The sequence below is a fragment of the Sturnira hondurensis genome, unplaced genomic scaffold (assembly GCF_014824575.4).
Source record: "Sturnira hondurensis isolate 20B ecotype Veracruz unplaced genomic scaffold, ASM1482457v3 Scaffold0025370, whole genome shotgun sequence".
Taxonomy (NCBI): domain Eukaryota; kingdom Metazoa; phylum Chordata; class Mammalia; order Chiroptera; family Phyllostomidae; genus Sturnira; species Sturnira hondurensis.
Genome location: NW_028098001.1, coordinates 2122028 through 2132639, shown reverse-complemented (window position 1 = coordinate 2132639; position 10612 = coordinate 2122028). Strand labels below are relative to the sequence as shown.

The 10612-nt window shown below is 38.0% G+C and overlaps 1 long non-coding RNA gene across 1 annotated transcript; it reads left to right on the top strand.

The window, feature by feature from the left end:
* The first annotated feature begins 1601 nt into the window (after positions 1–1601).
* On the top strand, positions 1602–6002 carry LOC118982372 (uncharacterized). Its single transcript, XR_005065525.1, has 3 exons — positions 1602–1670; positions 5422–5582; positions 5944–6002. It is a non-coding gene; the product is annotated as an uncharacterized LOC118982372 (long non-coding RNA).
* The last annotated feature ends 4610 nt before the right edge of the window (positions 6003–10612 follow it).

Sequence of the window (10612 nt, the reverse complement as noted above, 5' to 3'; positions counted from 1 at the left end):
TTCTGGAGTTTTCTTCCTTAGATACTCACAGGCTCTCTCTCTAACCTGTGCCAAACTTTGCTCATGTTTTACTTCCTAATCAGAACTTTCTTGAGCTCCTGTGCTTAAAATCACAACTACATCCTTGTCTAGAGTTCTCTGTTCATCTTCCTTGGTTTATTTCTGCCCGAAGCACTTATTTCTTTCTAAAGTGAAAAATAATATGTTTATTTAATTACATGTATTCCAAAATTGGATCATAAATGCAGTGAAAGAGGGAATTTAATTGTTTTTTTTCACTGCTTATAGCTCAAGTGTCTAAAATAAGACTTAACTCTAAACTCAATAAATACTTCTGACTAACTTAATATGAAAGTTTTCAACCTCCCATTATCTGTTTTTGGCATCCTATAGAATTATATATATATATATCAAAGTCTGCCCAGAAAGAGTCCAGCCATTGTTAATATAATTAGAACAGTTTGCACAACATCAATGTATCCTGGCAGCCAGGGAAAGAGGACTGGAATGTGCCTGTGTGAAAATGATGACTTCACTGTACTAGTCAGTGGGGGGTGGTAGACATCACTGAGTGAGCATGTGTACTATGTGGCCATCACATTCAAAATGACTGAGTGAGTAGAGCAACAAATTTGCATCAAATTTTGCATTAAGCTTGAACATTCTTTTGTGAAGCTCTTTGGATGATTCAGTAGGCCACAGCTATGGGCAGCCAGTGATTGGCAGCTTCATCAAAACAACACGCCTACCCATGCACCATGTCTTCCGCAGAAATTTTAGGCAAAACATCAAATCACCCAGGTGACTCAGCCCCACTAAAGTCCAGATTTTGTGTCCTGCAACTCCTGGATTTTCCTAAAACTAAAATCACCTTTGAAAGGAAAGAGATTTCAGACCATTGATGAGATTCAGAAAAAATACAATCGCTTATGGCAACTGGGAGAACTGTATGAGGTCACAAGGTGACTGCTTTGAAGGGGACTGAGGCATCATTGTCTTATATACAATGTTTCTTTCTTGCATCTCGAATCTTTTTCAATAAATGTCTCTATTTTTCATATTACATGGCTGGAAACGTTCTGGACAGGCCTCATATAAATAGCTCATGTAATTTCCCTCTCTTAGAATCTGAATAATTAGGTGAAGGAAAGCAACATACTTAATTCTTCAAAGTCAGATAAAGTCTACATGTAAGACAAAAAGTATATTTTTGATAACATGGCCCACATAAACAGCAATGGGGAAACATTATAAATACAACAGGGTAAGCATTAAGATGTTGGTTCTTAGTAGTAATTGAGCCATGAACATTGGCAATCTATTTAATTCTTGTCAGCCCATGGAAGAGTGTATAATCTAAATATTGTAAGTTTAAGAAAATAAAATCAGAGAAGCACTGAAGAGAGTCCTTCCAAAACTCTTTTTTTTAAATATAATTTTTATTTAATTCTTGTTCACATACAGGGTTCTGTCTTATATTCCCAACCCTGCCCGCCCCCCACCCCATGCTCCCCACCTCCCTCCCCTTTCCACCCCCCACCCTAAGTTATTGTCCATATGTCCTTTATACTTGTTCATGTGAGTCCATTCCCCCCAAACTCTTATGAAATTAATAAGAAATGCTTTAATGTAAGAGGATGTTCATTCTTCCTGACATGGTGGATTAGAATGTAAGTATTTTTCAACATTTAAAATATATGTAAATTTTGAAAAATTGGGGGAATATGTTAAACTTTCTAATTAAGATTTTTGGTGAAACACTAAGAAACTTCCTTGCTCTGTCTCCTCTCACCATTACTGTGTACTGTCATCCATTCACTCTTTCGTGTTACCTTCTCTGCCACCAACATAGGGAAACCCACCTTCACCTTCTTTCTGGACAGTCTTTACAAATTATACAAACTTCATCTAAAAATGTAAGAACTGTCAGATTTTCTGTTCTGTCTTTCTGGTTGCCCGACTAGGCCCTAGCGTTTCGGAAGAACCAGCCTTTCTCGGAACTAGGAGGTGACTGTAGAGTGAAGACTGAGAAAAGTGCAAAATAATGTTCCTCTTCCAAGCTTTATGGGGTTATTTTGCAGTGAGAGGACTGCGTGGGGGTGAATGGTGTGGAAGAATGATCTGAATACCTTCATCTCCACCTTCGTCTTCACAAATGGCAGGGGTTTAAGACTGATTTCACCGTGTTTCCTATTGTTGAAAATGTTCTCCTCCTTCCACATGTAGGGTAATGAGTGCTGCTTCCTGGAGCTGGGAGGGTATGACAAAGGGGATATAACCTGAAAGCTTGCCCCTTCCTGATTAGGGAATAGGGAGTAGAGTGTGGGGAACAGGGAGAGAAGGAGAAAGCCGGAGGAAGACGGGGATCAGAAAACCACCACACTCCCCCCTGCCAATTTCCTGTCCCTATGGGATCAGGCAGTTAGCCTGCGCTTGGAAATATTCAAAAGACAACCCAGGGAAAGAATCAGGCAGTGGGGAGGAAAGCTTAATGAGAGGCAGAGTGTTTTTATTCAAGAGAGATTAATCACCAAAAGAACTGTAATTATCAGGTCTGATGAAACTTTATGCAGAATGAAGAATCATTTCCCCTTGCTGTTGACCCATGGGTTAGAAATGAGAGGAAGATAAAGACAAATATGAAAAACTTACAGACAAGCAACATAATCCATGCTTTTGTATGCACATTTGTATGCATATTTTAATTAAATTCTGTGATCTTCCTATATCTAAATCAAATCATCTCTACCCCATATTTTAAACCCTTAGTATAATATACAAACTCTTTTAAGATGCTTGGTCTAAGCTTGGTCTAAGATGCTAGAATCTGGCCTTTTCTTATTTAAGCAATATCATCTTGCTCCAGTTTCTGCCTGGGTCACAAGGCTCCACCAGGTGTTTCAGTTCCTTACGTGTGCCAAACACTGCCACGTAGGGTCTGCCTAGAGCGCCCCCTTCCCATTTTCACTGTCTATTCAGTGACATTTTTTATGATTCTCAATCTGTAACAGTTCTGGCTTCATCATCATAATTTTTTCTTTAATTTTATCTTGACATTATTAGAGATGTTCCCATGTGTCCCCCTGTGCCAACTCCCCCTTCCCTCTGGCCATCACACATTGTCGTCTGTGTCCGGAAGTTATGTACATATGTTCTTTGGCAAAGCCCTTCACCCTCTTCATTGTTATAATTTTTGGCATTCTCCCCTTACCTTCCTAGCATTATAATATTCTGTGAGAATATACTTAAATGTGTATATCTGTTTCATGTCTGTAAGCTCCATGTCTGGGGACTATACTCATTTTATTTATTTACTACTATCCACTCAGGGCCTGGCACATAGTAGTCATTCCATATTTTTAGAGAGTTAAAATGTTAAATGTGGTCTTATTTTCATGAACTGTAAGCATATATTGTTTTCAAGTCGATTTGATATCTGCTCTATCATGTCCTTCTAAGTATAATGTCAACACTTTAAAATTATTTAGTTGTATTTTCAGAAGCATTACTGTTGTCTTGTCTAGCTTTAGTCCAAATGATTTTAACCTCTCTTAAAGTATCATAAGTGAACAAAATTTTTTAATTTTTATAAGCTCTTTTTTGAGATGGGAGTAGAAGAAGAAAATAATATTTATGGTGTACAATAAAGTGAGAGCCATTTCTATTCTATCACTGACACATATCACTGTTTTTGAGGTGCTCTTAAATCCCTGAAAAGTAGAAAAGGTATTTTGCAGATAAAAAAGTGGAATTAGCAGTTTTCCTATTACATTAACATGATGACTTATGTTTGAAGAAATGAGGACAGCATTTCAATGTGTTGGAATATACTTGGTCGACTAAGAGGGTTGATGAGTTTATTGAGTGTTATGGTGAGATCCCAAGTATTGATTCACCCAAACATGGATGACAAATTTCAGTGAGTCACTAACATTAACAAGGCCTCTGAGGGTGGCTTTGGAATTTAGCAGAGAAAGTATTAACTGTGGGGCCACAGTGAGTCTCTGTTTCCCTTACCCCCTAATTAGTTGTGTGAGCTCAGGTAACTTGCTAATTCTCTGAACTTTGGAGTCGTCTGTTGTAAAATAGGGATACTCATAACTGGCTTTTAGAATTGCTAATATATGTATAGAGCACTAAATCCTGAGTCTTCTCGTAGTAGGTACTTAGTTAATGGCAGCCATTTTAGAGCACAGATTAGCTTTTAGCCCACAGTGATGCAGAAAGACCGTGTGATACAGTCTGCCTGCGTCCTGCCTGGACGTGGGCTGTACAAACAAGACACATGATGAGATCACTTTCTCCTAACTTTTCATTATCTGGAGCATCAAGTGAAAAGTGGTTTTGTTTTCATCTCTTCCTAACCTCAGAGAATAACAATAAACTGTGGATGCATTGATGAATGGCTGTCTCTTGGCCATATCTACCCCAAATGGTCAGGAACTATTAAGCTGGTGCTCATACACCAGAAACTCTCTATATATTTGCTAGTCAGTAAGCTGTCACCCTTTTTTAAACATGCTTTGTTTTTGGATTTCAACATTTTCTTGTAGGGTTCTCTATCTCTTTACACACTTTTATATTTCTTTTGTTCATCTTTTCCATTGAAAAACTTTGATGTTTTCTGATTCAACTCTGTTTCGGGATCATTCCTATTGTTAAGACACACATTAAAGATAGTGTGATAGCCTCTCAAATCATGTCCAAAAATGTAATGATTATGCACACAAATGCATATTAAATGAACATTTTATAGTTGAATAATCTAAAAGATATTTAACAAATTAGTTACTAATTGTCCACCAGCTGGGAATTTGCATAGTGTGGTCAGGATGACTGGGCCAGTCACCTCATTTCAAATGAATCATTCTGCATATGAACTGATTCTGGGACTAATTCTGCATATAAACACAGGAATGTGATAACAGTGCTGACATTGGCCATTGGAATTTAAAAACTCAGTCAAGATTTTAGGCAAATACTGTTGGTAATGTTGGAAATAGGGGGGGGATTTAGAGGAACATATATAAAGGATACATGGACAACAACTGAGAAGAGTGGAAATGGGAAGGAGTGGGGGAGCACGGGGGTGGGATGGGATGGGAGTAATAGACAGAAAACTGTACTTGAAAAATAATTAAATAAAAAAATTGGGGGAAAAAGAAAATTCGTATGTGCAATAAAGGAATATTACAGCATTCTTCAATATGTATATTGCAAATTTAAAATCTTTGCACTTATTTCTTATAATGTCAAAAAGAGTACTGTGTAGTTTTACACTCTTACTCTATTCTGTTTTTTGTGTTTTTATTCTAATGTTAAAAACTGTTTTATAACAAATACACAAAGTAGTTAGGCAAAATTATTTTTAAATGAGAATCTGTCTTTAAAAATCCACTTTAAATATGTTCTCTCTATTAGAGATATTGAAGAAGGAGGACTATATAAAGAGATTATTTGACAAGTGAGAACAGAAAATAATCAGAAACCCAGAGAATCACTCCTTGCCTTTATTGGACTTATTCAAATTATTTACAGATAGTCTTCAGTTTCTTCAGTCTTCTCTTAATTCTGCATAAGAGGTTCATGGCATAACACTTTCATATTCCTTTAAGTTTTGACTCTGCTATAACTTTGACTCTTTTAATGAAATCACACCAAATTTTAATAATTAAAAATTAATTTACATAATGTGTTTCTTATGAGATAGTTGGTAAAACATCAAGATAAGCAACTTAACTTTTGGTTTTCCATACTTTCTTAACTATTATAAAATGAAGCTGCAATACAAAACCCTGGTGGGGTGAATACATAGACATTCTGCTGATCCCATGTAAATAGCTGACAGGAAGGCCGTACTGGGGTGTGAGTCACGTGAGTTTATCACAGATGAGATACTGGTCATATTTCCCAAGAGCAAACTCTGAGAAATGTTTTTCCTAGGAACTAATTCAAAGATGAATTTCTGAAACTGTGGATTTCCCCAAGGAATCAAAATAAGCTTTGAAGTAGAGGCCCTACGGAAGTCTATTCTGAAGGTAACATTAAGTATTTCCCTCAACTTGTTTTTATATTAAGGCAATTAAATCATTTTGCGAAATTCTAGAACTATCTTTCCTCTTAGGAGAATTTTTGAATTGGGAGTAGGTGGGCTTCATACACAAGAAACCCTTAGGAAAAGACGGATTTGACTTTACGTTCCTAAAGATCTCTATTATGGGGACTTGTCAGATCTAACAGAGCTGCCCCAGAATTTCAGAATGTGAGTTTCCAGGTTTAGAGTCCCTTTATAGTAGGCATAAACAAATGCTATTTAGGCACACTTTGACGAGTCATTTTCATCAGGAAGACTTGGTTGTCAGGTGTTTCCAAGGTAATCTGTACAAAGCACCTCTTTACAGTGCCAGTTATCAACCTGAGTGGAAAAATATGCAATTGAACTTTATTTATTTAGCTCAAATGTATGCATTGGTTCCTGCTGTTTTAACACATATCCAACTGGCTGTTTGTATAGTAAATAAGAATAAGAAAAAGTGAAAAGCCCTTTTCTTCTGCCACTATTAATTCTTTTCAAATGATTAAGGAGGAACTATTAACAGGAAGTCAAAAATAACCCACCTATGAGATTTAGCATTAGATCCCAAAGGGCACAGAGCAGAAACCTGATTGTCAAAACACTAAGAGGTTTCCAAATATGATTTTATATTTGGGAAACAGAACCCATAACATTAACAAAATTGAAATATGCAATATTTACAATTCTAAGTTGTTTTCATTTTGTTTCTGTAGTTAATGTTGCAAACTTGCGTAAATATTTGAATTGTTGTTTTACCACGATGTTCAGAACGTTTTATTAATACTTCCCTTAATAATGCTTCTCTGTTTGGGAATATAACAGGAACATACAATGTTGCGTCCAGCATTTTTCTCAATGGCAGGAAAGGTAGAAGATTTTCAATTCTGAGGTGAAGTGCGGTCTAAAGCCATAACGTGCTGTAGAATTTCACTGGGACAAGTAAAGGAAAGGGAAAGATGGTAAAGGGGAGAGTTCAGGAATTCAGAGTGAGAACGTGTTTCACTAGGAACACAGCACATGTCCTTTCATTAGCTCCTTACACGTACTGTGAACACAAAACAGAGATGGAATTTTAACATTAAAACAAATGAGATCCAGACAGTTTAAGTAAATTCTAACTAGTAATTCTAACAGGAAGGGTTAGAGCTCAAATCTCTTAAGCTATAGGCTAGGCCATACTTGTCCAGTACATCCAGGGCATTAAGGAGTACATTGCTGGGGAGTCACCAGAATTCATCAAAAGGCTGGAACGGTTGTTTTCCATGGGCTAGAGAAGACATGAGCTGGCAACAATGTACTCAGGTTCCCTAGTGAAATGATGGGATCCAGAGTGATAGAGGTCAGGTGCTGGCGTGTATTCTTTTGAGATATAGTGGGCACAATTAACATAATTAGCCACAGAGATCTGTAGCAGTGGCTAATTATTCCCAGGGCTCTAGGAATTAAAAACAACAACAACAACAACAACAACACTGGGCAGCTTCTTAATCTGACTTATATAAGCAGAAAAAAACCCAGATCTGCTGAGCATGAACAAAACTTGAAGAACTGAAGTGTAGTGAAGCTCATGGCCTCTTATTCAATTCTAAAACTTAACCAGGGGTGTCCAACCTTTTGGTGTCTCTGGGCCACACCTGAAGAAAAAGTGTCATCTTGGGCCACCCATTAAATACACAAACACTAACAAAAACGAACAAACAAACAAACATCTCATAATACTTGAAGTAAATTTACAATTTTGCATTGGCCGCATTCACAGCCATCCTGGGCTGCATGCGGCCCACGGGCTGTGGGTTGGATACCCTTGAAATGACCTTACAGACACAGAATGGCTTGATTGACAGGGAGGCTAGGTCCCTCTGAGGAAAGACTCTTAAAATGGGTCCCAACTCTTTAGTTAGTGAATTATTCTCCAAGTCTTCTCTGGAAGCTATAATGCCTTGATAATGTGACTAAGAAAAAAAGCAAATAACCAGCCTTATATGGTCATTAAATACTAGTTCTGAACAGAGATATGTTACAGTGTTCTAATTAGGGACTAATGGGGATCAGGTGAGAGATGAAGTCTTGGGAAAGTCAGACTTATGCTAAATTTATTGGGACTGTTTCTCCAATTTCTCTAAACTGGCAAAGTTCTTCCATTGGATCTCTGCTATGGAATGAGAGCTATTTCTGTAGAAATAGTTCACACACCTTCCTCTCATGGTTGTCTTCCCCCAAGATACTAGCCCAAAAGACACAAAATCAAAAGCAGTTCCACATTTCTGGTGGGTATTGCAGGTATTAGTGTCACCCTCAAGGACTTACGAGATAACAGAATGAATATTTCTTCTTTCCCTCATCTAACTTTTCTGTTTGACTACTGCAAGAGTCAGTGGGACCTTGGAGAGTGACTGTGGATTATAACAACCTTAATCAGACGATGCAACAAGTGTGTCTGCTGTTCTGCACAGAGAAACTTCAAAGGAACAGACAAATGCATGTCCTGGACCCTGGTGCACCACTAGCCTGAAAACCAGTGGGCAGTCTTTGACTGTTTACTACAACGTAATCTTCGACTGCCTACTACAACATAAACAGGGGATCTTTACATATCAGAGGCGGTGACACTCTTTATCACCTCTCTTCACTTCTATGGCATTTTTTGCTATGTCATAATCAAGTATGGAGCGATCTTTGTTTATTTGTTTGTGGCATTCTATGGCCTACATTCTGATCCATTGCATTATACTAATTGAAGCAGGTAAGAAGAAAGCACCAACTCCATGGTTGTTTTAGTAAGGTACATGAAGGTCCTGAAAGATCCATAAGGTTTTTGGATTTTGCTGGGCCTGCATGAAATGCAGGAAACAGGGTCCCTGAGGTGGAACGTATCCCCTCTCTTAAAGTGAAGGACAAGTTGCTGCACGTTTCACTAACCTCCAAGAAGAAATAAGCATACTGCTTGATTCACCTGTTTAGATTTTGGAACAAATGCATAAAATGTTTGGCCTGTAGTTTTGATGTATTTACCAGGAAGCCTTTAAGGCTGCAATGGGGCTCAAAGCAAGAGAAGACTGCACAGAAGGTCAAAGCTGCAGTGCGAGCTTTCCTGAAATTGACCGCATGATACAGTAGGCGTAATGGTCCTGAAAGGGAACGTAGCACACAGAGATACTGTGTGAGGTCTCTGGCAAGTCCCAACATGAGACTAACGGCAGAGATCACTTGGGTTTTAGATGAATCAATCCATGTTCTATTTTGCCAAAACTATAATCCATTTGAAAGTACCTCCTATTATTTAAGTGGGTTTTGGTAAATTCAATGCTTAACTATGGACACCAAATGATGTTTTGACTCAAGCTGCCCAATATGAAAAAAAAAGAAAAAAAGGAGGAAAAGAACAGATGCTGAGGGGATACAATGCAGAGGTGCAAACTCTGATTATTCTATATTTGTTCTTCCAGTTCAGTTCTTCACTCTTCTCTGAATTTTGTTCTCTGAGAGGCTAACGTATCTTGTGGGCTCCCATGCCCTATAGCTTCTAGCTGGGTTCAGCCAGTGGGAGGCAATGAAATGGAGAGCAGTGGGAGATCGATTATTCATTCACTCCTGTACTTCCTCTTTGCCAAACTGATGTTCAGTGGTAGTTGTGTGACCCTCTCTAAGGCCACAGTTCCATTTCCTATGACCATAGCTCTTGGCAAAGAGCCTATATAACTTCCTGGGTCAGCCTAAGTACAATGTGGACTTTTCCAATTGCTAGTCATTGGGATCATCAGTATCCTCTTTTCTTGCTCTTAACCTTCTCTACAGCTCTATAAATAGGTCCTTTATTTATCTTTCAACCATTATTTCTTTGAACATACAATCATTCCCTCCCACCCCCAGTTTAATGATAGAACAAAAGGATGATCCTATGAAAACATCAGGTCATATTGTGCTGCATATTGATGGATTTTTTAGCAAGAGATAAATAAAACTGTGCTTTTTTATAGATATTGTTATTTTGGAGTTTTCTATTACAGGCTATTTCTATTTCTATTCTAATCATAATCTTTAAAGATATAACTCCTCCCTTTGATAACTCCTTCTCCCACTCTCTGTAAAGTGTGGTTTTATTGGCCTCATTCCAGCCTCCACTGTATCCATTGGACATCTCTTCTTCTCTGAATGTCAATAGACTTAGTGTCTTAGCACTTTCTGTAGGCTGAGAATATCTAAATGTGTCATTATCTACCACTATCACTTAACAAAACTGTAGCAAATATGTGCTGAACTTATTTATAAGAATGGCATTTCCCCATTTATTTAGGAAGAGTCGAATTTTATAGGCTTTTAGGTTCAGAAGACTAAAGTATTTCCTTTCTGAGTTCTTGCCATTAGTATCTCTTATGACAAGCTGATTTTCTATTTTCCTGACTCTGCCTGAAAAGAGATGTGGAATAGTACCACTGGGGGATGCCGTAGTGAGAGAGAACAAGGGGTAGGTCAGAGACCGTGCCCTGTTTCATCTTGCTCCATGACCATGTGCTAGGCAGCCTTGGAAGTCAGTAG